Source organism: Balaenoptera borealis (genome assembly GCF_965194805.1).
Source record: "Balaenoptera borealis genome assembly, chromosome: 3".
In the NCBI taxonomy this organism is placed as follows: Eukaryota; Metazoa; Chordata; class Mammalia; order Artiodactyla; family Balaenopteridae; genus Balaenoptera; species Balaenoptera borealis.
Window position 1 is genome coordinate 50,172,246 of NC_138866.1, and position 27,555 is coordinate 50,199,800.

Consider the following 27,555-nt stretch of genomic DNA (forward strand, 5'->3'; position numbering starts at 1 on the left):
CAAATTCATTGATTAGCTCTAGTAGTTTCCTGGTGGCATCTTTAGGATTCTCTATGTATAGTATCATGTCATCTGCAAACAGTGACAGTTTTACTCCTTCTTTTCCAATTTGTATTCCTTTTATTTCTTCTCTGATTGCCGTGGCTAGGACTTCCAAACCTGTATTGAATAATAGTAGTGAGAATGGGCATCCTTGTCTTGTTCCTGATCTTAGAGGAAATGCTTTCAGTTTTTCACCATTGAGAATGATGTTTGCTGTGGGTTTGTCGTATATGGCCTTTATTATGTTGGTGTAGGTTCCCTCTTTGCCCACTTTCTGGAGAGTTTTTATCATAAATGGGTGTTGAATTTTGTCAAAAGCTTTTTCTGCATCTATTGAGATGATCATATGGTTTTTATTCTTCAATTTGTTCATATGGTGTATCACATTGATTGATTTGCGTATATTGAAGAATCCTTGTTGCATCCCTGGGATAAATCCCACTTGATCATGGTGTATGATCCTTTTAATGTGTTGTTGGATTCTGTTTGCTAGTATTTTATTGAGGATTTTTGCATCTATGTTCATCAGTGATATTGGCCTGTAGTTTTCTTTTTTTGTAGTATCTTTGTCTGGTTTTGGTATCAGGGTGATGGTGGCCTCATAGAATGAGTTTGGGAGTGTACCTTCCTCTGCAGTTTTTTGGAAAAGTTTGAGAAGAATGGGTGTTAGCTCTTCTCTAAATGTTTGATAGAATTCACCTGTGAATCCATCTAGTCCTGGACTTCTGTTTGCTGGAAGATTTTTTAATCACAGTTTCAATTTCATTACTTGTGATGGTCTGCTCATATTTTCTATTTCTTCCTGGTTCAGTCTTGGAAGGTTATACCTTTTTAAGAATTCGTCCATTTTTTCCAGGTTGTCCATTTTATTGGCGTAGGGTTGCTTGTAGTAGTCTCTTAGGATGCTTTGTATTTCTGTGGTGTCTGTTGTAACTTCTTTTTCATTTCTAATTGTATTGATTTGCGTCCTCTCCCTCTTTTTCTTGATGAGTCTGGTCATGGTTTATCAATTTTGTTTATCTTCTCAAAGAACCAGCTTTTAGTTTCGTTGGTCTTTGCTATTGTTTTTTTTTTTGTTTGTATTTCATTTATTTCTGCTCTGATCTTTATAATTTCTATCCTTCTGCTAACTTTGGGTTTTGTTTGTTCTTCTTTCTCTATTTCCTTTAGGTGTAAGGTTAGATTATTTATTTGAGATTTTTCTTGTTTCTTGAGGTAGGCTTATATAGCTATAAACTTCCTTCTTAGAACTGCTTTTGCTGCCTCCCATAGGTTTTGGATTGTTGTGTTTTCATTGTCATTTGTCTCTAGGTATTTTTTGATTTCCTCTTTGATTTCTTCAGCGATCTCTTGGTTATTTAGTAACATAGTGTTTAGCCTCCATGTGTTTGTGTTTTTTACGTTTTTTTCCCTGTAATTGATTTCTAACCTCATAGCGTTGTGGTCAGAAAAGATGCTTGATATGATTTCAATTTTCTTAAATTTACTGAGGCTTGATTTGTGACCCAGGATGTGATCTATCCTAGGGAATGTTCTATGTGCAGTTGAGAAGAAAGTGTAATCTGCTGTTTTTTTGGATGGAATGTTCTATAAATATCAATTAAATCTATCTGGTCTATTGTGTCATTTAAAGCTTGTGTTTCCTTATTAATTTTGTGTCTGGATCATCTGTCCATTGGTGTAAGTGAGATGTTAAAGTCCCCCACTATTATTGTGTTACTCTCGATTTCCTCTTTTATAGCTGTTAGCAGTTGCCTTATGTAACGAGGTGGTCCTATGTTGGGTGCATATATATTTCTAATTGTTATATCTTCTTCTTGGATTGATCCCTTCATCATTATGTAGTGTCCTTCCTTGTCTCTTGTAACATTCTTTATTTTAAAGTCTATTTTATCTGATATGAGTATTGCTACTCCAGCTTTCTTTTGATTTCCATTTGCATCCCCTCACTTTTTCCATCCCCTCACTTTCAATCTGTATGTGTCCCTAGGTCTGAAGTGGGTCTCTTGTAGACAGCATATATATGGGTCCTGTTTTTGTATCCATTTAGCGAGCCTGTGTCTTTTGGTTGGAGCATTTAATCCATTCACGTTTAAGGTAATTATTGATATGTATGTTCCTATTACCATTCTTAATTGCTATGGGTTTGTTTTTGTAGGTCCTTTTCTTCTCTTGTGTTTCACACTTAGAGAAGTTCCTTTAGCATTTGTTGTAGAGCTGGTTTGGTGGTGCTGAATTCTCTTAGCTTTTGCTTGTCTGTAAAGCTTTGATTTCTCCACTGAATCTGAATGATATCCTTGCCAGGTAGAGTAATCTTGGTTGTAGGGTCTTCCCTTTCATCACTTTAAATATGTCATGCCACTCCCTTCTGGCTTGTAGGGTTTCTGCTGAGAAATCAGCTGTTAACCTTATGGGAGTTCCCTTGTATGTTATTTGTCATTTTTCCCTTGCTGCTTTCAGTAATTTTTCTTTGTCTTTATTTTTTGCCAATTTGATTACTACGTGTCTTGGTGTGTTTCTCCTTGGATTTATCATGCCTTGGACTCTCTGAGCTTCCTGGACTTGGGTGGCTATTTCCTTTTCCATGTTAGGGAAGTTTTCGACTATAATCTCTTCAAATATTTTCTCGGGTCCTTTCTCTCTCTCTTCTCCTTCTGGGACCCCTATAATGCGAATGTTGTTGCAGAGGACAAATTTTGTTGTCCCAAAGGTCTCTTAGGCTGTCTTCATTTCTTTTCATTCTTTTTTCTTTATTCTGTTCTGCAGTAGTGAATTCCACCATTTTGTCTTCCATGTCACCTATCTGTTCTTCTGCCTGTTATTCTGCTATTGATTCCTTCTAGTGTATTTTTCATTTCAGTTATTGTATTGTTCATCTCTGTTTGTTTGTTTTTTAATTCTTCTAGGTGTTTGTTCTTTAATTCTTCTAGGTCTTTGTTAAACATTTCTTGCATCTTCTCGATCTTTGCCTGCATTCATTTTCCGAGGCCCTGGATCATCTTCACTATCATTATTCTGAACTCTTTTTCTGGAACGTTGCCTCTCTCCACTTCATTTAGTTGTTTTTCTGGGTTTTATCTTGTTCCTTCATCTGGTACATAGCCCTCTGCCTTTTCATCTTGTCTATCTTTCTGTGAATGTGGTTTTTGTTCCACGGGCTGCAGGATTGTAGTTCTTGTTTCTGCTGTCTGCCCTCTGGTGGGTGAGCTATGTAAGAGGCTTGTGCAAGTTTCCTGATGGGAGGGACTGGTGGTGGGTAGAGCTGGCTGTTGCTCTAATACACGTTTTTATTAGGCAGAAGTCAATGGATTCTTTGAGGACGAATCTTTGGAAATACATAATAACCTTTTACTTGGCAATTGAGAATTTAAATGTTTCCACTGCCTCCCATATGTAATTCTTGGAGCTCAGGTTCCTCTAGACCAGGGCTTGGCATACTCTTTTGTCTAGGAAAGCTGCAGGCGACCAGGGGAGGTGCAGTCCAAACTCAAGGTGTTCCGGACAGTCCTCAGCAACCTGCTAGTGTTGGAGGGTCTCCTGCAGAGGCGGGGGTTGGCTGTGTCTCACTGTGAGGGCAAGGACACTGGCAGCAGAAGTTCTGGGATGTACTCCTTGACGTGAGCCCTCCCAGAGTCCGCCATTAGCCCCACCAAAGAGCCCCACTATTTCTTAATGACCATACAATTCATAAACTCTATAATCCATAAACCTTGTCTATTTCCCTTTTTGTGCATCTGTTTGGCATTTCCAATCACTAGACATTCATTCATTCATTCATTCATGTTACTGCATAACAGCAACTGAATAGCATGGGCAAAGAGAGCTACAATTGCAACCCAGTCCACTTTTTAAAAAATTTACTTATTTATATATTTAGTGTTGGAGATTGATTTACACCTTGGAGCAGGGCCAAAAGAAGACTATTCAGCCCCTATGGTATCTGTTGCTGGGGGAGCATCAGGCCATCTGCTAGGCTTTAATGAAATGTGGCAATAACGTTTTGGTTTGAAACACAGAATGCTTTTCCAAACCAAAATTAAACTTTGTTAGTAAGTGCAACTCAGCCCCTTTCTAATGGAAACTCCCTAGCTTGCTAGAAGAACCTCATATTCTGACTGGCTTTGACGTCAAAGGGTTAGTTGGAGTCAGTGTATTTATTTTCTATTACACCTGAGACAAATTATCACACACTTAGTGAGCTAAACAGTACAAATTTGTTATTTACAGTTCTGTCATTCAAAAAGTCCAACATGGGTCTCACTCGGCTAAGATCAAGGAATAGGCAGGGCTGCATTTCTTTTGGATGTTCTATGGGAGATACATTTCCTTGCCTTTTCTAGCTTCTAGAGGCTGCCTCATTCCTTTGTTCGTGTCCCTCCCTCAATCTTCAAAGCCAGCACTGGCGGTCAAGTCCTTCTAACATTGAATCTCTCTGCACCTTCTTCTGTCTTTGTATCTCTCTCTCTAACCACAGCTGGGACAGTGTCTCTACTTTTAAGGACTCATATGATTAGAATGAACCCATCTAAGTAATGCAGGATAATCACTTCATCTCAATGTCCTTAACCTTAGTGACATTTTTTTTGCCATATAAGTTAACATAGTCACAGGTTCGGGGGAGTAGGATGTCAACATCTTTTGGGCCATTATCCTGCCTCTTGCTGCAGGGTATGGAGAAGCTGTTCAACTCTGATAGTCTTTTCAAGTACATAACTTTAAATAAAGAAAAGTGCTATTTAGGAAAGCAGTCTCATTAATTAATAAATGAAGGATAAATCTACTTTCTTGGCTAATTTACCGAAGAGCATGTTAACAGATCTATTAGATGTTGTATTTGGCTCCTAGAGGGCAAACGCTTTTCCATCACTACAGCAGAAGCACACTGAGAGACTGAACTATTAATAACGAAAGATTCAGTAAATGGAGAATAGAACAAGATCCACAGACCTGCCAAATCCCAGGAAAATCTGGACTCATGTGCTGTATTGTATTTCCTTTCTTACAAGAAAAGACAAAGCCCAAATAGTTTAACTGAATACAGAGAATTTCACATGAACAAAGACAAGTTTCCATTTTTCCAGCATACATACACACACTTTCTCTTTTTCTAAATAGTTTACTTTGTGGAATTTGGTCAAAATGGAAGAGGCTGGAATGCTTCATTGTTTTGGAGCAAACTGGATGAGAAAATGTCTTATTGCAGCCTCTAATTGGTACACATGGAAAATCTCTAAAATGGTACACTGTTTTCTGAGAAGTTAAAGGATTCCCAGTGCAGAGAAGGCAGTGATGGGATGTGGATGAAGTGATGTTTGACCATGAAAAATGGACAGGTAAGGAATTCCCTGGCAGTCCAGTGATTAGGACTCAGTGCTTTCACTGCCAAGGGCCCGGGTTCAATCCCTGGTTGGGGAACTAAGATCCTGCAAGCCTCACGGTGTGGCCCCCCCAAAAAAGGACAGGTGATGGAGCTGCAGTGTCGTGCACATAACTGGAGGCAGGCTTAACATGAGCCATCACTTCCTTTATTTTTCTAATTTTATTGGAGTTGATTTACAATGTTGTGTTAATTTCTGCTGTACAGCAAAGTAACTCAGGAAATATATTTTTTCATATACTTTTCCATTACGGTTTATCATAGGTTACTGAATATAGTTCCCTGTGCTGTACAGTAGGACCTTGTTGCTTATCTATCCTCTATATACTAGTTTGCATCTGCTAATCCCAAACTCCCCGTCCTTCCCTCTCCCACCCCCCTCCCCCTTGGCAACCACAAGTCTGTTCTCTACATTTGTGAGTCTGTTTTTTTTCATTGATATGTTCATTTGTGTCATATTTTAGACTCCACATATGATATCATATGGTATTTGTCTTTTTCTGACTTACTTCACTTAGTATGATAATCTCTAGTTGCATCCATGTTGCTGCAAATGGCATTATTTCATTCCTTTTTATGACTGAGTAATATTCCATTGTATATATGTACCACATCTTCTTTATCCACTCATCTGTCAGTGGACATTTAGGTTGCTTCCATGTCTTGGCTATTGTAAATAGCACTGCTATGAACATAGGGGTGCATATATCTTTTTGAATTAGAGTTTTGTCTGGATATATGCCCAGTGGGAGTGGGAGTGCTGGATCATATGGCAACTCTGTTTTTAGTTTTTTGAGGAACCTCTGTACCGTTTTCCTTGGTGGCTGTACCAATTTACATTCCCACCAACAATGTAAGAGGGTTCCCTTCCTCTTGTTTTAAATGTAGTTTCAGAACTAGCCTTTATGTTTCCTGGTTGTCAGTAGTCATAGGAGTGGAGGGAAAGAGGAAACAAAAGAGAAAATCAAAGAGTGAGCGTAAATGAGAAGGAAGGGAAAAGCTAATAGATTTTTGCAAAAACACTTGATGTGCGGCCATTTAGGATCACAGAGAAAAAGTCCAAATTTGGATTTCAGTGATTACAGTTAATGATAATAAACATGATCTATTATGGGGTGACAAGCACTGTGTTAAGCCTGTCACTGATTTGCCTCGTTTAATTCTCCACATTCGGTGAGTAGGTATTGTTATGGCCCCCATTTTATAGATGAAGAAATTGAGAGAAAAGTTAAGCAAATTGCCTGAGGTCACACACCTATCGGAGCCAGGATTTTAAATTCCATTTGGTTTACTTATTGTCCCTCTCACCCCCAGAATGGCTTGGGTTGGGTGGGGGAGATGGCATCTTAGTGGCAAATGTGTGCGGCCTGGCTGGTCTCCCAGGATTATCCTGAGGGCTGGTGTTCTCCTGGAATTGCCCTGATGTGGCCACTTTTGGGAAGTGCTGTTTCCACAGTGGACTGTTGTCATGTGTCAGTGGTTGGGTCTGAGCAAAGCAGAAGCTTGTGAATGAGGAGCTGGAGAGAACCCCCCTCTACCTGCTTCACTTAGGAGGCTGGGCCATCACCACCTGGCTTCCATCTGGGCAGGTTCTGGGGCATCACAGGGGAGTCAGGTCTTGCAGAGGTTGAGCAGGTGTGACTGCGCTTCTTTCAGGCTAGGGCCCCAAGCTGAGTCTGCATGTCACCAAGTGCAAAGGGCATGTCCTAAGAGAGAGTCTGTGGTTCTTCCCCTCCCCACAGTGGGACAACTTACCTGGTGTTGGTTGGATTATTCTACCTGCCATGGTGGAGAGTATCAAGCTCAATGCTTAAAATGATGTCATCGCTGCTCATATAGAGACAGCATCCTGCATGTGAAAAATGTAAACCGAGTGGATGTGTATGTATTTAACAGGTTTTTCCTCCCTACAAAAATAAAAAGAAACTATGGAACCCAAATGAGCCTGTTGGGTTCTGAGTCTGTTTATTAAGCCAACAAATGTTTGCTTACTTATTCAGTGCACATTCTATACTAAGTACCATTTTTGATCCTTTGAGTGACAACATGACTGGCACACAGTAGGCATTAGATGAATGTGGGGGTGAATCCACATAAAGAAGTAAACGACTTGGTTTCTAGTTTTGCAAATGTCAAATCCCAGTTGGAGGAAACTATACATATATGAAACCAAGGAGAAAAATTGGATATTTAAATGGGAGCAAATGCCAGAGCATTGTAGAGCGGCAGCCCTCAGCAAAGATTTGGTGGATGTGGGTTAAATTGTAAGGAGCACCTAGAAGGAAGTGTAGGAATAAATTGAGAGCGAGTAGGAGGTGGTTTGTTCTGGGAGAAGATTTCCAGGAAGGTGTCAAGCTGGGGACAAATGAGATGCATCACAGGAAGAACAGAAGGAATGCTATGGAGGAGCTGTGTGGCAGTTCCGACACTGGTGGAAAGCTGATGTGGTGGAGTTAACGAAAGATGACCTTCCAGAAGGGGTGGCTGATGAGGAATGAGAGGATGTGGTTGGATGTAGGTCGGGGCTGGCTCACTGATGGCCTTGACCTCCAGAGGAAGGACTTATTCTTGATCTGAGTAGATAAATATCTGGGAAGTAGATATATCTGGGAAGATATAGGTTCTCAAGACATTCAGTACACACTTGTTGAACTGAATCGAAGACAAACTTGGAAACAATATATAAAATGAATTGGAAGGGATTTTAAACCTGTAGTTCTTACTTGAAAATATAACTCAAGTTGTTACAGAACCAAACTTGGGTCTGCTCTCCCACGTGCAGTAAAGCCAATCTACTGACACTGGATTGTGGTGAAGGAAAGTGCAGTGTTTATTTTAAAGGCGCCGTATAAGGAGAATGGGTGACTGGTACTCAGAAACCCTGAACTCCACGAAGGGTTTCAGCAAAGCGTTTTTAAAGGCCAGGTGAGGGAAAGGGGAGGGGGGGGTCGCAGGGTATGTGATCAGCTCATGCACAATTCTCTGATTGGTTGATGGTGAGGTAACAGGGCAGTGTCACAGGGGTTAACATTATCAATCCTTAGGCACCAGTAGGTCTGGGGGCTATGTGCTCATGGTCATCAAGTAGTTAATTTCTTCCATTTGGTGGTGGTTTTAGCATCTGTTAAACAACTCAGGAAATGTGCATCAGATACTATTATCTAGGTGCTTAAGAGAGGAGCTACAGCAGGGCGTGTGGGGGCGGGATCTGTCCTGGGAAGGCCCTGTAGGGTGCTGCTCGGTTACAAGATGTTATTACCAAGAATCAGAGGTAGCTTTTTATGGGACTCTGGTTGTGGGGAGAGGTATAACCTAAGAACTAATTCTAAGTGTTACTTTTGTAAAGGTCCCTGCCCACCTCCCCCATTTTTGGTGGGGACAAGGAAGGCAAGGTGGCAATAGGAAAATAATTGGCTTTGGGGTTCCAGAGTTCCCCTGGGCCCCCATGGGCCTGTGTGGAGGCCTCGTGTGTGAGATGTGTTTTGTTAGCCTCATGGAACAAGGGGGCAAACAGGAGTGGGAACCAGCCCAAGCCCCAGGCGGAAGCCTGCACATCTCCTCTGGTGCAGAGAAGCTATTGTTCTCCGAGGCCCGAGGCCCTGCATTTACTTCATCTGGTAAAAACCTAAGCCCAGTTATTACTGATGCCCTGTGAGGAAGTCACTCTAAAGACCTGTGCGGGGCCCATTAGTGCCTCAGCAGAGGCTCCCAGTATGCCCGGAAACAGCAAGACATCATTTCAGTGACTCTGGTCTGTCCCCACAGCGTGAGAGCCGTTTAAATCTTGACTTTGCCTCTCATGCTTCATTGTATTTAGAGCTGGGTGTTTTTCTGCCATTATTTGGCGATTTTCTTGCAAGGAAGCCATTTTACGAAAAATGCCTGATTATTGCTGCCAGAAAAAGAATATCTAACCATTTCTTTAAATGACATAGTCTTAAAAGTTACCGTTACTCAGACAAATGCAAATAATTTCAACAATGACTCTGAACTTAATCACCACTAAATTGGTTCCTCCCCGCGTCCCTTCTTTTGCTCAGCGTGCAGTAATGGAGTGTTTCAGTGAAGTAAACACTGAACAGAATGTTAGAGGGAAGGTATTCACCCTTTTGCAGCATGCCTTGTAAGAAGCCTGATCCATTTCAGCAGAAACTAGTTGACTATTAGAGTGACCCTGGGCAAATATTGATGCTGTTACGTCCCAACAGCTGATCCACGAACATCACACATTCCTTCCAAGTGGTGAGGCTGAGAGTCAGATCTCGGCACGTGGTGAATCCTGAAGCAGGTGAGTGGAGCACAGAAGTGGGCTATGTTAGGGAGTCCCGGGCACTGGGAGCTGAATCCTCCCTTTTTAAAGATGGAAAGTCTGACCATCAGTGAAAGCCTTTGAACAAGGGCAGGTCCTGCGTTGCTCACTCAGAGGCTGTTTGGTTGGTGCCTCTGAGAGCAGATCCTGTGCTCACTGGGGTGTGTGGCATAAGAGTTCTTAACAGCTCTCTGAAAGGGCTAAATGAATGTTTCTGATCTGCTGATATCCAAGAGGATAAATCCAAACCTTCTTAGGGCCTCAGCTCAGACCCTCACTAACATTCGCAGGCAGCGTAATCAGGGCTAAGTAAGAAGATCTGGGCGACGTCTTCCCACCTCAGCCAGTAGCAGGCAGAAACTCTGTTAGAAGCCCAGAAAGATATTGCCATCAGACAACTTCTCTCTAAAGAGGAACTTCAAAAACCCCTTTAAAAAGCAAGGGTGAATAAACCCATTACAAGAAAGTGCTCTGTGACCTGCATTGTCACAGAGGGTCTTGTTGGGGAGATGGGGTCTTGTTGACAAAAATGCGAGCTGGGTATCTGTTACCTTGAGATTTCTAAATTGCTGAAAAGTGGATATTCAATTTCCTTTGCCTTCTGGAAAGGAGATTCTGTTCACAAACTTTATTGAGCACGTACAAAGGCCAGGCATCAAGACTGGCACTTTCCATAGATAAGTCCTCCAGGTATGGCCCACGCGTGTGGTTGTCTTGAATGTTGGGGACTGTTTGTGTCCCCTATCTTCTGGTAAAAGGGCAGAGTACCTTTGGATGAGTTTGTACCACCCAGGAATCATTATGAATGTGACTAAATGGGGCTTCGGACTGCTGTGTGCACACTATCCTCTGTGCAGTGAGTATAAAAACAGCTCCGCTCAGCAAACCATTTAGTTTGCTAGCAGCCCTCCCCTTGTTTCAGCAGAGTTTTTTCCCCCAAGTGTGGTCTGCAGACCACTTCCATTAGAATCACCTGCTTGTCAAATATGCATCCCAGGAGTGGAGCCCCATTCTTTAGCAGCCCCGAGGAGAAGGGGTATCAGAGCAGGCTTCTGGGTTCAAATTCCATCTTTGCTCATTTACTCACTGTGTGACTTTGGGCAAGTTACCTAGCTTCTCTGAGCCTTAGTTTCTTCAACTATAAAATGGGTTGATAACTTCATCTACTTCACAGAATGGTTGTGAGGATTACATGAGTTAGTGCATGTGAGGCATTTAGAACAATGACTGTGACAGAGTAAGCATTCAATTAATGTTGGCTGTGTTCATGCTATTATTATAGTTTTTATTATTTTATTATTATCATGTAGTGAGCCTTGAATCTCTGACAGGCCTTTGTATACCTACTCCCCTTGCAAACATCTACTTCCTTTACCCTACTCAGCTCATTTTCCCTATCATTTGGTCTACAAGCTCAGGGACAGATAGAGTAACTCTTGCCTCTTGCATTGAAATATCTGTGATGCTATTTGTATTAACAAGATTCTTTAGTAGACAGTAAAATTCAGATCCATTCCTACTTTCTTACTGCTAATCAATGATACTCTGACTTCTTCAGGGCTATCCTCTGTATAAATAATATTTTGCATAATTTTGCATTTTCTGCATAATTCTGTTTTGCTGCATAACAATGTGTCAGTTCATTTTCCCCCTTTCTGTGCCTTGGAAAGAAAGAAAGTCTGAAATGGCTGGCAATCTCACAAGTGTTTGCTCGTTAACATTACATCTTTGAAACATTTCCCAGAGGTATGCTAATAAGCAACAAGCAAAACAACAATAAAGAACATCAAGGGAGAAAAAAATATACACTATTGCAAAACAGATTTGCAGCTTTCAGTGCTTATCAGTCACTCTGCTGCTCAGCCTCCAAGCTGTTAATTGTATGTAATTATGAAATGCTGAACTATGAGAATGGTCCTGACTCAAAACTGGGAACACAGAACGAGGCTATAGTCAAATGATGCATTGATCTGTAAAGAGAAATATGCTGTTTACAATCTCAATGAGTTGTTTCTCTCATAGTTTTATGATTCTTCAGATAATATTTTTGGTTGTGGAGAAACAATGAAAAATGGTACAGACGAGAGGGAGCATCTTCCACATCAGGAGTTGAGGGAATTGAATAAAAATGAGATCTGTTTTCGTTTGCTTATACCTCAGGACAGAGGATTTTCATTTTGATAATTTAGACCTAAATCTCACCATGAATATTATGCAAATACTCTTTAAAGCAAAGGAGGAAGGTGCTTGGGAGCTGTAAGAAGAACCAGGAAAGAACCACCAGCACTAATGTGAGAGGTTGTGAGGACTTAGAAGAGAAGAGAGCATTTTGAGTTGCCCTTTAAACCTGCCTTGAATAGTTTTTGTGGTATGGAAGTCTTGAAGATGGCCACGATGGTTTCTCTTGAACTGTAGATAACCTTGAAAGTAAATGAGAGCAAGCTAGATTCTGGAAAAACGATAATTGCTCTCGGTTTCATTTAGCTGTTGTTTACTGTACTTTCTAAACCCAGAAAAGGCATTCTTTAGGTTGAATACACTAGAGAATGTTTCCATTCATGAAATGACTGAAGGGACTAATAGACCCTCTTGAAGACTCCATGCTTTTTAGTTTTTAACAAGTATTGAAATATTGGGTTCTAAAGTCAGTCATTCAAGCTCTGTTATTTACTAACTACATAACTTTATAGCCTTGGTCAGCCTTCAGTTGCCTCAGTCTGTAAAAGGGATATGATAACAATATGTTTTCTTCCTATCTCACCTAAACGTTCAGAAGGTCGAACAAGAAATTGCCTGTGAAAGTTGTTTGTTGACTCTGGTGTTCCATTATTATCAGCTGTTACTGTAGACCGATTTCTCTTCCTCAGCTGCATAACTTTTCATCCCACTGATGTAAGAGCTGTCATTTTTTTGGTGCCAGAAATTGTGTTAGACACTTAACATATATAGTCTAAGTCGAGTCTTGGAATGATTCCATGAGACGGGTAGCATGATTTCCCACCTTTGCAAATGGGGAAATGAGGCTCAGCAAATGAAGTAATTTAGTAGGGTCACACAGCTAGAAATGGGGGTGGGGCAGGGGACAAGTCTCTATTTATCTGTGTTGGTCAGTTAACAAATTAGTAGGAGATCCACACTTAATAGAAATAATAATGCTTTAAATTTAGTAGATACCTACCATAGTGATGGTAGGTATCTACTAAATCTACTATCATACTATTGGTTTAATTATTCTTTGTAAGACATTACAAACTATGTGATTTGGCAAACTAGACATACTTTAGCATTGTGACTCTCAGAAAATCACTCAAGAAGCTTGTGACATAAGCAGATTCTAGGGCCCAGTTGTCCAAGATCCTAAGTTTGGAGGTCTGAGGAGGGGCCTTGGATCTTCCTTTTGAATAAATTCTTCCAGGAGTTCTCCCAGGTTATTGGGGTGACTGGTGGACCACAACGAAGAAACACTGAGAGTCTGGCTCTTTGGGAGTCTTGGGAGCAGGATTTGTCTCTTTGCATGATGCTTTTAACTATTTCCATACAGTTCTTTCAATTAAATAACATGGTAAGTCTTCTTATGATGACAACATCTAGGCTGATTCACCTGTGGTTAATGCTGAAGGACATTAAAAAAAAACCATCAACCTCTGATAGTTTTTTTTTTTTTTCTATTGGCCTTGCAGGAAAGTAAGTGATAATTGCTGTAAAACAAAAGCTGAGTAATAAAAAGTTAGGACCTGTTTGAATTTTTGAGCCTCAAAGAGGTGTTAAAAAAATATCCAGCAGCTTTAAGAATCATTAACTAGGATGTAATATAAAGGGCATTATTAGGGGGATCTTTTTGAAAGTTCTTCTTTTATGAGCAAAAGACATGACCAAACACTTCACAAAAGAAGAAATATATGGAGGTGTCTTCAATCTCAATAATAGTCAAAGAAATAGAAATTAAAGCAGCAATATATTATTTTTTAACCTAGCAAATTGGAGAACATTTTGAAAACTGACAATAGTGTAGGTGACAAGAGTGTATGCACTATTTTAAACACTTTACTTAAATTAACTAATTTAACCAGCACAATGACTTTATTAGGTACACACTATTATTATCCCTATTTTACACACAAGGAAACTGAACACATAGGGGCTTTAGTGTACTGCTGGTGGCATTATCTTTTTATTGGGTAATTTGACACTATGTTCTAGAACCTTGAAAACATTCACCTACTTTGACTCTGTAATTGCACTTCTATGAATTTATTCTGTGGAAACAATAAGAGGTTCATGCAAAAATCTATATACAAGACTGTTCTGGTAGCTTTATGTAGAATACAAAAACAAAACAAAACAAAACAAAACAAAGCAAAACAATTTAGTGCTCCAAGGAGAGAAATGACTAAATAACTGATGGCTTGCTTACCCCTATGATAGAACATAAAGCCATTAAAAAAAATCATGGTTTTAAAAATTATTTAAAACAATGGGAAAATGTTCACAATGGAACGTAAGTTTAAAAAGGACTCAAAACCACATGCACATAACTATTCCAGTATTACTCAATGTTAATATAAATCAAATGCCTGGTGATGACTCTAAGACGTTTGTAGGCCATAAGCACTTTTTTGCATCATATCAAAAATACAGAACTACAGAACACCTACTGAATGCTGGCAGAAGACCTCAGACTTCCCAAAAGGCAAGAAACTCCCCAAGTACCTGGGTAGGGCAACAGAAAAAAGAAAAAACGAGACAAAAGAATAGAGATGGGACCTGCATCTCTGGGAGGGAGCTGAGAAGGAGGAAAAGTTTCCACACACTAGGAAGCCCCTTCACTGATGGAGATAGGGGGTGGGCGGGGGGGAGGAGCTTCAGAACCATGGAGGAGAGCGCAGCAACGGGGGTGCAGGGGGCAAAGCGGAGAGATTCCCACACAGAGGATTGGTGCCAACCAGCACTCACCAGCCTGAGAGGCTTGTCTGCTCACCTGCTGGGGCGGACGGGAGCTGGGAGCTGAGGCTCGGGCTTCAGAGGTCAGATCCCAGGGAGAGGACTGGGGTTGGCTGTGTGAACACAGCCAGAGGGGGATAGTGAGCCATAGCTAGCCGGGATGGAGTCCGGGAAAACATTCTGGACCTGCCTAAAAGGCAAGATACCATTGTTTCGGGGTGCACGAGGAGAGGGGATTCCTTCCCCGTCTGCCCACAGAAGACAGAGCACTGCCTAAACGAGCTCCAGAGATGGGTGCGAGCCACAGCTATCAGCTCGGACCCCAGAGCTGGGCATGAAACACTAACGCTGCTGCTGCAGCCACCAAGAATCCTGTATGCAAGCACAGGTCACTATCCACATGCTCCCGGGAGCCTGTGCAGCCCGCCACTGCCAGGGTCCCGTGATCCAGGGACAACCTCCCCGGGAGAACACACGGCACGCCTCAGGCTGCTGTAACGTCATGCTGGCCTCTGCTGCCACAGGCTCACCCTATATTCCAATTATGAGTACCATACCCCTCCCTCCCTGTGGCCTGAGTGAGCCAGAGACCCCTAATCAGCCACTGTTTTAACCCCCACCTGTCTGGGTGGGGAACAGACACCTGAGGGTGGCCTAAACACAGAGGCTAGGCCAAAAGCAAAGCTGAACTCCAGGAGTTGTGTGAACAAAGACGAGAAAGGGAAATCTCTCCCAGCAGCCTCAGGAGCAGCAGATTAAATCCCCACAATCAACTTGATGTACCCTGCATCTGTGGAATACCTGAATAGAAAACAAATCATCCTGGAGGAGGAACCAAGATGGCGGAGTAGAAGGACGTGCTCTCACTCCCTCTTGAGAGAACACCAGAATCACAACTAGCTGCTGGACAGTCATCGACAGGAAGACACTGGATCTCACCAAAAAAGATACCCCACATCCAAAGACAAAGGAGAAGCCACAATGAGACGGTAGGAGGGGTGCAATCACAGTAAAATCAAATCCCATAACTGGTGGGTGGGTGACTCACAGACTGGCGAACACTTATACCACAGAAGTCCACCCACTAAATGAAGGTTCTGAGCCCCACGTCAGGTTTCCCAACCTGGGGGTCCGGCAATGGGAGGAGGAATTCCTAGAGAATCAGACTTTGAAGCCTAGTGGGAATTGATTGCAGGACTTCAACAGGACTGGGGGAAACAGAGACTCCACTCTTGGAGGGCACACACAAAGTAGTGTGCGCATCGGGACCCAGGGGAAGGAGCAGTGACTCTGGGGGAGACTGAACCAGACCTACCTGCTAGTGTTGGAAGGTCTCCTGCAGAGGTGGGGGATGGCTCTGTTTCACCGTGGGGACAAGGACACTGGCAGCAGAAGTTCTGGGAAGTACTCCTTGGCGTGAGACCTCCCAGAATCTGTCATTAGCCCCACCAAAGAGCCCAGGTAGGCTCCAGTTTTGGGTTGCCTCAGGCCAAACACAACAGGGAGGGAACCCAGCCCCACCCATCAACAGTCAAGTGGATTAAAGTTTTACTGAGCTCTGCCCACCAGAGCAACAGTCAACTCTACCCACCACCAGTCCCTCCCATCAAGCCTCTTAGATAGCCTCATCCACCAGAGGGCAGACAGCAGAAGCAAGAAGAACTACAATCCTGCAGCCTGTGGAACAAAAACCACATTCACAGAAAGATAGGCAAGATGAAAAGGCAGAGGACTAGTGCCAGATGAAGGAACAAGATAAAACCCCAGAAAAACAACTAAATGAAGGGAGATAGGCAACCTTCCAGAAAAAGAATTCAGAATAATGATAGTGAAGATGATCCAGGACCTCGGAAGAAGAATGGAGGCAAAGATCGAGAAGATGCAAGAAATGTCTAACAAAGATGTAGAAGAATTAAAAAACTAACAGAGATGAGCAATACAATAATTGAAATGAAAAATACACTAGAAGGAATCAATAGAATAACAGGCAGAAGAACAGATAAGTGATATGGAAGACAAAATGGTGGAATTCACTACTGTGGAACAGAATAAAGAAAAAAGAATGTAAAGAAATGAAGACAGCCTAAGAGACCTTTGGGACAACATTAAATGCAACAACATTCGCATTATAGGGGTCTCAGAAGGAGAAGAGAGAGAGAAAGGACCCAAGAAAATATTTGAAGAGATTATAGTCGAAAACTTCCCTAACATGGGAAAGGAAATAGCCACCCAAGTCCAGGAAGTGCAGCGAGTCCCATACAGGATAAACCCAAGGAGAAACACGCTGAGATACATAGTAATCAAATTGGCAAAAATTAAAGACAAAGAAAAATTATTGAAAGCAACAAGGGAAAAGTGACAAATAACATACAAGGGAACTCCCATAAGGTTAACAGCTGATTTCTCAGCAGAAACTCTACAAGTCATAAGGGAGTGGCATGATATACTTAAAGTGATGAAAGGCAAGAACCCACAACCAAGATTACTCTACCCAGCAAGGATCTCATTCAGATTCGATGGAGAAATCAAAAGCTTTACAGACAAGCAAAAGCTAAGAGAATTCAGAACCACCAAACCAACTCTACAACAAATGCTAAAGGAACTTCTCTAAGTGGGAAACACAAGAGAAGAAAAGGACCTACAAAAACAAAGCCCCCCAAATTAAGAAAATGGTCATAGGAACACACATATTGATAATTACCTTAAACGTGAATGGATTAAATGCTCCAACCAAAAGACACATGCTTGCTGAATGGATACAAAAACAAGAACCATATATATGCTGTCTACAAGAGACCCACTTCAGAGCTAAGGACACATACAGACTGAAAGTGAGGGGATGGAAAAAGATATTCCATGCAAGTAGAAATCAAAAGAAAGCTGGAGTAGCAATACTGATATCAGATAAAATAGACTTTAAAATAAAGAATGTTACAAAATCACGGAAGGACACTACATAATGATCAAGGGATCAATCCAAGAAGAAGATACAACAATTATAAATATATATGCACCCAACATAGGAGCACCTCAATACATAAGGCAACTGCTAACAACTGTAGAAGAGGAAATCGACAGTAAGACAATAATAGTAGGGGACTTTAACACCTCACACCAATGGACAGATCATTCAAAATGAAAATAAATAAGGAAACAGCAGCTATAAATGACACAATAGACCAGATAGATTTAATTGATATTTATAGGACATTCCATCCAAAAACAGCAGATTACACATTCTTCTCAAGTGTGCACAGACCATTCTCCAGGATAGATCACATCTTGGGTCACAAATCAAACCTCAGTAAATTTAAGAAAATTGAAATCATATCAAGCATCTTCTCTGACCACACTATGAGATTAGAAATGAATTACAGGGGAAAAAACGTAAAACACAAACACATGGAGGCTAAACAATACGTTACTAAATAACCAAGAGATCACTGAAGAAATCAAAGAGGAAATCAAAAAATACCTAGAGACAAATGACAATGAAAACACAACAATCCAAAACCTATGGGATGCAGCAAAAGCAGTTCTAAGAGGGAAGTTTATAGCTATACAAGCCTACCTCAAGAAACAAGAAAAATCTCAAGTAAATAATCTAACCTTACACCTAAAGGAACTAGAGAAAGAAGAACAAACAAAACCCAAAGTTAGCAGAAGGAAAGAAATCATAAAGATCAGAGCAGAAATAAATGAAATAGAAACAAAGAAAACAATAGCAAAGATCAATAAAACTAAAAGCTGGTTCTTTGAGAAGATAAACAAAATTGATAAACCATTAGCCAGACTCATCAAGAAAAAGAGGGAAGGGACTCAAATCAATAAAATTAGAAATGAAAAAGGAGAAGTTACAACAGATACCACAGAAATACAAGCATCCTAAGAGACTACTACAAGCAACTCTATGCCAATAAAATGGACAACCTGGAAGAAATAGACAAATTCTTAAAAAGGTATAACCTTCCAAGACTGAAACAGGAAGAAATAGAAAATATGAACAGACCAACCACAAGTAATGAAATTGAAGCTGTGATTAAAAATCTTCCAACAAACAAAAGTCCAGGACCAGATGGCTTCACAGGTGAATTCTATCTAACATTTAGAGAATAGCTAACACCCATTCTTCTCAAACTCTTCCAAAAAATTGTGGAGGAAGGAACACTTCCAAACTCATTCTATGAGGCCACAACCACCTGTTACCAAAACCAAAGATACTACAAAAAAAGAAAATTACAGACCAATATCACTGATGAACATAGATGCAAAAATCCTCAACAAAATACTAGCAAACACAATCCAACAGAGGATTAAAAGGATCATAAACCATGCTCAAGTGGGATTTATCGCAGAGATGCAAGGATTCTTCAATATATGCAAATCAATCAATGTGATACACCATATTAACAAATTGAAGAATAAAAACCATACGATCACCTCAATAGATGCAGAAAAAGCTTTTGACAAATTTCAACATAGATTTATCATAAAAACTCTCCAGAAAGTGGGCATAGAGGGAATCTACCTCAACCTAATAAAGGCCATATATGACAAACCCACAGCAAACATCATTCTCAATGGTGAAAAGCTGAATGCATTTCCTCTAAGATCAGGAACAAGACAAGGATGTCAGTCTCAACACTGTTATTCAACATAGTTTTGGAAGTCCTAGCCTCGACAATCAGAGAAGAAAAAGAAATAAAAGGAATACAAATTGGAAAAGAAGAAGTAAAACTGTCACTGTTTGCAGATGACATGATACTATACACTGAGAATCCTAAAGATGCCACCAGAAAACTACTAGAGCTAATCAATGAATTTGGTAAAGTTGCAGGGCACAAAATTAATGCACAGAAATCTCTTGCATTCCTATACACTAATGATGAAAAATCTGAAAGAGAAATTATGGAAACACTCCCATTTACCATTGCAACAAAACGAATAAAATACCTAGGAATAAACCTACGTAGGGAGACAAAAGACCTGTATGCAGAAAACTGTGAGACACTGATGAGAGAAATTAAAGAGTATACCAACAAATGGAGAGATATACCATGTTCTTGGATTGGAAGAATCAATACTGTGAAAATGATTATACTACTGAAAGCAATCTACAGATTCAATGCAATCCCTATCAAATTACCAATGGCATTTTTTACGGAACTAGAACAAAAAATCTTAAAATTTGTTTGGAGACACATAAGACCCTGAATAGCCAAAGCAGTCTTGAGGGAAAAAACGGAGCTGGAGGAATCAGACTCCCTGACTTCAGACTGTACTACAAAGCTACAGTAATCAAGCCAATATGGTACTGGCACAAAAACAGAAATATAGATCAGTGGAACAAGATAGAAAGCCCAGAGGTTAACCCAGGCACCTATGGTCAACTAATCTATGAGAAAGGAGGCAAAGACACACAATTGAGAAAAGACAGTCTCTTCAATAAATGGTGCTGGGAAAACTGGACAGCTACATATAAAAGAATGAAATTAGAACACTCCCTATCACCATACACAAAAATAAACTCAAAATGGATTTGAGACCTAAATGTAAGACCGGACACTATAAAACTCTTTGAGGAAAACATAGGAAGAACACTCTTTGACATAAATCACAGCAAGATCTTTTTTGATCCACCTCCTAGAGTAATGGAAATAAAAACAAAAATAAACAAATGGGATCTATGAAACTTAGAAGCTGTTGCACAGCAAAGGAAACCATAAACAAGACGGAAAGACAACCCTCCGAATGAGAGGAAATATTTCCATGCAAATCAACGGACAAAGGATTAATCTCCAAAATATATAAATGGCTCATGCAGCTCGATATTAAGAAAACAAACAACTGAATCCAAAAATGGGCAGAAGACCTAAATAGACATTTCTCCAAAGAAGACATACAGATGGCCAAGAAGCACATGAATAGCTGCTCAACATTACTAATTATTAGAGAAATGCAAATCAAAACTACAATGAGGTATCACCTCACACCAGTTAGAATGGGCTTCATCAGAAAATGTACAAACAACAAATGCTGGAGAGGGTGTGGAGAAAAGGGAACCCTCTTTCACTGTTGGTGGGAATGTAAATTGATACAGCCACTATGGAGAACAGTATGGAGGTTCCTTGAAAAATTAAAAATAGAATTACCATATGATCCAGTAATCCTACTACTGGGCATACATACCCAGAGAAATCCACAATTCAAAAAGACACATGCACCCCAATGTTCATTGCAGCACTATTTACAATAGCCAGGTCGTGGAAGCAACCTAAATGCTCATCGACAGATGAATGGATAAAGAAGTAGTGGTACATATATACAGTGGAATATTACTCAGCCATAAAAAGGAATGAAATTGAGTAATTTGTTGAGACGTGGATGGATCTAGAGACTGTCATACAGAGTGAAGTAAGTCAGAAAGAGAAAAACAAATATATATTAATGCATATATGTGGAACCTAGAAAAATGGTACAGATGAACCTGTTTGCAGGGCAGAAATTGAGAGACAGATGTGGAGAACAAACGTATGGACACCAAGGGGGGAAAGCCGCGGGAGGGCGCGGGTGGGGGTGTGATGAATTGGGAGATTGGGATTGACATGTATACACTGATGTGTATAAAACTGATGACTAATAAGAAAAAAAAAGATAAATGGAAAAGAAATGAAGGAAACAGTAGCAAAGATCAATAAAACTAAAAGCTGGTTCTTTGAGAAGATAAACGAAATTGATAAACCATTAACCAGCCTCATGAAGAAAAAATGGGAGAAGACTCAAATCAACAGAATTAGAAATGAAAAAGGAGGGCTTCCCTGGTGGCGCAGTGGTTGAGTGTCTGCCTGCCAATGCAGGGGCCACGGGTTTGAGCCCTGGTCTGGGAAGATCCCATGTGCCGTGGAGCCGCTGGGCCCGTGAGCCACAATTGCTGAGCCTGCGCGTCTGGAGCCTATGCTCCGCAGCGGGAGAGCCCGCAATAGTGAAAGGCCCGCGCACCGTGATGAACAGTGGCCCCCGCTTGCCGCAACTGGAGAGGGCCCTCTCACAGAAACGGAGACCCAACACAGCCATAAAAAAAAAAAAAAAAATGAAAAAGGAGAAGCAACAAGTGACACTGCAGAAATACAAAGGATCAGGAGAGATTACTACAAGCAACTATATGCCAATAAAATGGACAACCTGGAAGAAATGGACAAATTCTTAGAAAAACACAACCTTCTGAGACTGAACCAGGAAGAAATAGAAAACGTAAACAGAAAAAAACAGAAGCACTGTAATTGAAACTGTGATTAAAAATCTTCCAACAAACCAAAGCCAGGACCAGGTGGCTTCACAGGTGGATTCTATCAAACATTTAGAGAAGAGCTAACAACTATCCTTCTCAAACTCTTCCAAAATATAGCAGAGGGAGGAACACTCCCAAACTCATTCTATGAGGTCACCATCACCCTGATACCAGAAGCAAACAAAGATGTCACAAAAAAGGAAAACTACAGGCCAGTATCACTGATGAACATAGATACAAATATCCTCAACAAAATACTAGCAAAGAGAATTCAACAGCACATTAAAAGGATCATACACCATGATCAAGTGGGGTTCATCCCAAGGATGCAAGTATTCTTTAATATACGGAAATCAATCAACGTGATACACCATGTTAACAAATTGAAGGATAAAAACCATATGATCATCTCAATAGATGCAGAGAAAGCTTTTGATAAGATTCAACACCGATTTATGTTAATAACTCTCCAGAAAGTGAACAAAGAGGGAACCTACCTCAACATAATAAAGACCATATATGACAAACCCACAGCAAATATCATTCTAAATGGTGAAAAACTGAAACCAGGGCTTCCCTGGTGGCGCAGTGGTTGAGAATCTGCCTGCCAATGCAGGGGACACAGGTTCGAGCCCTGGTCTGGGAAGATCCCACATGCCACGGAGCAACTGGGCCCGTGAGCCACAATTACTGAGCCTGCGCGTCTGGAGCCTGTGCTCCGCAACAAGAGAGGCCGCGATGGTGAGAGGCCCGCGCACCATGATGAAGAGTGGTCCCCACTTGCCGCAACTAGAGAAAGCCCTCGCACAGAAACGAAGACTCAACACAGTCATAAATAAATAAATAAATAAATAAAAGAACGTGAATTTCTAAAAAAAAAAAAAAACAAAAAAACAAAACAAAACAAAACTGAAACCATTTCCTCCAAGATCAGGAACAAGACAAGGTTGTCCACTCTCACCGCTATTATTCAACATATTTTGGAAGTTTTAGCCACAGCAATCAGAGAAGAATAAGAAATGAAAGGAATCCAAATTGGAAAAGAAGAAGTAAGACTGCCATTGTTTGCAGATGACATGATACTATACATAGAAAATCCTAAAGAAGCTACCAGAAAACTACTAGAGCTAATCAATGAATTTGGTAAAGTAGCAGGATACAAAAGTAATGCACAGAAATCTCTTGCATTTCTATACACTAATGATGAAAAATCTGAAAGAGAAATTAAGGAAACACTCTCATTTGCCACTGCAACGAAAAGAATATAACACCTAGGAATAAACCAACCTAAGGAGACAAAAGACCTGTATGCAGACAACTATAAGACACTGATGAAAGAAATTAAAGATGATACAAACAGATGGAGAGATAGACCATGTTCTTGGACTGGAAGAATCAACATTATGATAATGACTATACTACCCAAAGCAATCTACAGATTCAATGCAATCCCTTTCAAGCTACCAATGGCGTTTTTCTCAGAAGTATAACAAAAAATTTCACAATTTGTGTGGAAACACAAAGACCCTGAAGAGCCAAAACAATCTTGAGAAATAAAAACAGAGCTGGAGGAATCAGGCTCCCTGACTTCAGACTATACTACAAAGCTACAGTAATCAAGACAGTATGGTACTGGCACAAAAACAGAAATATAGATCAATGGAACAGGATAGAAAGCCCAGAGATAAACCCATGCACATATGGTCACCTTATCTTTGACAAAGGAGGCAAGAATATACAATGGAGAGAACACAGCCTCTTCAATAAGCGGTGCTGGGAAAACTGGACAGCTATGTGTAAAAGAATGAAATTAGAACACTCCCTAACACCATACACAAAAATAAACTCAAAATGGATTAAAGACCTAAATGTAAGGTCAGACATTATGAAACTCTTAGAGGAAAGCAAAGGCAGAACACCCTATGACATAAATCACAGCAAGATCTTTTTTACCCACGTCCTAGAGAAATGGAAATAACAAAAATAAGCAAATGAGACTTACTGAAACTTAGAAGGTTTTGCATAGCAAAGGAAACCATAAACAAGACGAAAAGACAGCCCTCAGAATGGCAGAAAATATTTGCAAATGAAGCAACCAACAAAGGATTAATCTCCAAAATATACAAGCAGCTCATGCAGCTCAGTATGAAAAAAACAAACAACCCAGTTCAAAAATGGGCAGAAGACCTAAATAGACATTTCTCCAAAGAAGACATACAGATGGCCAAGAAACACATGAAATGATGCTCAACATCACTAATCATTAGAGAAATGCAAATCAAAACTACAATGAGGTATCACCTCACACCAGTCAGAATGGCCATCATCCAAATATCTACAAACAATATATGCTGGAGAGGGTGTGGAGAAATGGGAACCCTCTTGCACTGTTTGTGGGAATGTAGCTTGATACAGCCACTATGGAGAAAAGTATGGAGGTTCCTTAAAAAGCTAAAAATAGAACTACCATATGACCCAGCAATCCCACTATTGGTCATATACCCTGAGAAAACCATAATTCAAAAAGAGTCATGTACCACATTGTTCATTGCAGCACTATTTACAATAGCCAGGACATGGAAGCAACCTAAGTGTCCATTGACAGATGAATGGGTAAATAAGATGTGGCACATATATACAATGGAATATTACTCAGCCATAAAAAGAAACGAAATTGAGTTATTTGTAGTGAGGTAGATGGACCTAGAGTCTGTCGTATAGAGTGAAGTAATTTAGAAAGGAAAAAACAAATGCTGTATGCTAACCCATATATATGGAATCTAAAAAAAGAAAAAAAAAAAGGTCATGAAGAGCCTAGAGGCAGGACGGGAACAAAGACGCAGATGTAGAGAATGGACTTGAGGACACGGGGAGGGGGAAGGGTAAGCTGGGATGAAGTGAGAGAGTAGCACTGACATACATACACTACCAAATGTAAAATAGATAGCTAGTGGGAAGCAGCTGCATAGCACAGGGAGATCAGCTCTGTGCTTTGTGACCACCTAGAGGGGTGGGATAGGGAGGGTGGGAGGGAGGCTCAAGAGGGAGGTATATGTATGCATATAGCTGATTCATTTTGTTATACAGCAGAAACTAACACAACATTGAAAAGCAATTATACTCCAATAAAGATGTTAAAAAAAAATACATAAAACCGCCATTTTGTTAATATGTAATGGCACTTCCTTAATCCCTCCTCAACCTTTTCAAGTTAAGGAAGTGTGGTGTCTTTGGGCGGGGGTGGGGGACAGATCTGCTAATGAGTTATTTTAGCCTTCTTTTACACACTCAGCTGGTCTGCTGGTGGGGCTGGGATGGGGATGGAGTGTCACTCTTATTTACATGACTTGGGATGGTCAGAGGCCCAAGGACATGGCGCTGCGTTCTTGGAGCTGTGGCAGAAGGTTTGTGCTTGCTCATCTTGTCTTTGGGGTGGGCTTGCTGAGTAGGCATGGGTAAAATGCGGACTCACGTGGTCTTGGGCTTATGCCTGTCACAAATCCCACCCCTCACTTTAGCTTTGTGGTCCGATAATTGTGGAGTTTGTAGAGCTGGCTTGGCTCAAAGGACAAATGAGGAAACCAAGGACCAGAGAAGAGGGTGATGAGCCCAACATCACAGCGTGGTGGACCAGGGGCTGGGAGGAGCTTCTTGATTCTTAGACTAGGATACTTTGCATGACACCAAATGGCCTCCCTGGTCCTACGACGGAAGGAGCAAACTCAGTGTCCTTTGCTGGGGAAGGTACTACTGTCTAATGGGGAGACTGCTCCAGGCACTGTGCTATGGTCTGTGTCCTTCCAAAATTCATGTTGAAGTTCTTATGCTCAATGTGATGGTGTTAGTATGTGGGCCTTTGGGATGTGATTAGGTCATGAGCGTGGAGCCCTCATGAATGGGATTAGTGTACTTAGAAAAGATAACCCACTGAGATCCCTCACTCCTTCCATCCTGTGAGGACAAAACCAGAAGTCCACAGTCTACATCTTGGAAGAAGGCTCTCACCAGAGCCTGAACATACTGGTACCCTGATCTTGGACTTCCCAGCCTCCAGAACTGTGAGAAGTAAATTTCTGTTGTTGATAAGACACCCAGTCTATGGTATTTTGTTACAGTGGCCCAAATAGATTAAGACACTGTCTCTTAGTGTTTAAAGGAGTGATGTATGTGCTTTTTAAAAATATTGGAGGTGGAAGGCAGGAGAGTATACTGTTAATGGTTTGCATTAAATGGGAAGCACTGATTGGAGTTATTCAGAGGTATCGTTTGTGAGTTTCATGGTGCAGTAGTTCCCTGCCCCTTATCCACATGGGATATGTTCCAAGACTCTCCAGTGGATGCCTGAAACCACGGATAGTACTGAACCCTGTATATACTATGTTTTTTCCTATACATATATACCTATGATAAAGTTTAAAGTTATCACACCTTGTGGCTGTAACTTTTTCAGTTTGAGGTGCGACAGCAAAACTAGTGCAAATTTCCTTTTTCTTCTTTGCAATTTCATGGATAGAAGATTCACTCTTACCGTAGATCTTAGCAACCTCAGCAGCCGATTCTTTTCCTTTCTTTATATTTTGAGAACTTTCACCTTTTCACTTAAAGTAAGCACTTCATGGCTTCTCTTTGGCGTATTTGAATTGCTGGCATCACTACTCTTGTGCTTTGAAGGGGCCATTATTAAGTAAAATAAGGGTTACTTCTACACAAGCATGGTTGATACCATGACAACTGTCTGATAACCAAGACAGCTACTAAGTGACTAAGGGGGGTTGGGGGGTGGGGTGGGTGTGTGGGGGGATCTGCTAGATAAAGGGATGTTTCACGTCCAGGGAGGGAAGGAGCGGGATGGCACGAGGTTTCATTATGTTGCTCAGAACAGTGTACAGTTTAAAACTTATGAACTGTTTATTTCTAAAATTTTCCATTTAATATTTTCAGACCATGGTTGGCCATGAATAACTGAAATTTCAAAAGGGGAACCCGGAGACAAGGCGGGACTACTGTATAATGGAGGTGATATAGACAGAAAATGCATATTTTGGTGTCTTGAAGATCTGGTCTTCAGTCCCAGCTTCTGCCTTTACCAACCTTGTGGACTTAGGCCAGTTATTTTATCTTCCTCTGAATGTATGTTTCTTCTTTTTAAAAATAGGCTTTATAATACTTATAATACTGATATTATAGGGTTCTTGGATTTGCCAATAAAACAGCAACCACTTGTATAGTGCTTACTCTGTGCTAGGCACTATTTTAAACACTGTATACTTATTGATATATTAACTAAATTAGCCTGCACATGATCGTCTTAATTACATGCTATTATTATTCCCATTTTACAGATGAGGAAACTGAGGCACATTGAAGTTAACTGTCCAGGGTCATACCTCTGAGAAGTGGTAATGCTCAGATTTGAATCCCGTCAGTCTGGCTCAGATTTATACTTTAATTTTGATACTATGCTGCCTCAAATCAAATTAAATGGCTTATGTGGAGCATCTAGTATATCATTCTCAGTGGGAATAATATCAACCCCGAAGGGAGTAAAAACTGGCTCTTAGGGGACAAAAATGCTTTATACTTTCGTGTATAAAGCAC

General features: G+C 40.7%; 1 long non-coding RNA gene across 2 annotated transcripts in view; it reads left to right on the forward strand.

Annotated features, from left to right (window-relative positions):
• The window catches only part of LOC309624983, a 714,184-nt gene that overhangs the window by 53,179 nt on the left and 633,450 nt on the right, over positions 1-27,555 (forward strand). The window contains exon 2 of one of the 2 annotated variants that reach the window (XR_014242277.1): positions 26,899-26,973. This is a non-coding gene — a long non-coding RNA (uncharacterized lncRNA). Of the gene's footprint in view, positions 1-26,146; positions 26,974-27,555 lie in introns of those variants that run through there. The other variant, XR_014242278.1, reaches the window with a different exon arrangement.